Raw genomic sequence first — 1,138 nt, 5'->3', positions numbered from 1 at the left:
ATAAAAGCTTTAGAAAAAGCTAAATCTGGGCAGTGTGCAGGGATCACGAGTGTCATCCCAGCACTCTGGAAGGCCAAGGCGGGAGGATCACTTGAGATCAGGAGTTCAAGACCAGTCTGGGAAAACAGCGAGACCCCCATGTCTACAAAAAATATAAAAATTAGCTGGCGTGGTGGCACGTGCCTGTGGTCCCAGCTACCCAGGGGGCTGAGGTGGGAGGATCGCTTGAGCCCAGGAGTTTGAGGCCGCAGTGAGCCAGCCATGATTGCACCACTGCACTCAAGCATGGGAGACAGATTCAGACCCTGTCTTTCTCTCTCTCTCTCGCTCTCTCTCTCTCTCTCTCACACACACACACACACACACGCACACACACACACACGTTAAATTTGTTGGATTATACATTTAGGGATTGATCACCTTTGGTTATAAAATATTTAAGGTTACAGGAACAAGTTAATAACTAAATAAAGACCCAATACTAAGAGCCTGGCACAAACTGTTCACAATCCTTTATAAGAGACAACACTGTTCTTAATAGCCTATATAAACAAACATTAAGTAATCCTATTTGTACGTTAATGTGCTGGGTCACAGGTGGGATTACTTAATCCCAGCACACTGGGAGGAAGAGAAGGGCAGATCACTTGAGGCCAGGAATTGGACAGCAGGATGGCCAACATGGTGAAACCCAGTCTCTATTAAAAATACAAAAATATAGCTTTGCACAGTGGCAGTATTGTAGCCAATGAGGTTTATCCAAGGTGTGATTATTGCTAATTGAAAAGTTTTCCCAATACCCCGCCATGATGACTGGAAATATAGTCGGCATTGGCAATTTTTGGCAGTCTCTATGGGGAAGGAATAAAATAAATTAAATAAAAAAAATAAAATGGAATAGAAATACAAAAAAATTAGCCGGGTGTGGCGGTACACACCTGTAATCCCAGCTACTTGGGAGGTTGTTGAGGCAGGAGAATCCTTAAACCCAAGAAGCAGAGGATGTAGTGAGCCAAGATCATGTCATTGCGACTACAGTAAAACTCCGTCTCAAAATTTTTTTTTCTTCGAAACAGGTGCATTCCTCCTCTTGCTTTCTGAGGACTCCTTGCTCTGTCACTTAGTAGTGGCTAATAAA

General features: G+C 43.4%; 1 non-coding gene across 1 annotated transcript; it reads left to right on the top strand.

Moving 5' to 3' along the window:
- Window positions 1–719: 719 nt before the first annotated feature.
- On the top strand, window positions 720–860 carry LOC116548584. Its single transcript, XR_004267471.1, has one exon. It is a non-coding gene; the product is annotated as a U4 spliceosomal RNA (small nuclear RNA).
- The last annotated feature ends 278 nt before the right edge of the window (window positions 861–1,138 follow it).

This window comes from Sapajus apella, unplaced genomic scaffold, assembly GCF_009761245.1.
Source record: "Sapajus apella isolate SASKATOON/1434 unplaced genomic scaffold, GSC_monkey_1.0 scaffold16164, whole genome shotgun sequence".
Classification (NCBI taxonomy): domain Eukaryota; kingdom Metazoa; phylum Chordata; class Mammalia; order Primates; family Cebidae; genus Sapajus; species Sapajus apella.
Note: the sequence above shows the minus strand (reverse complement) of the source record. Positions and strands in the feature narration are given on the sequence as shown.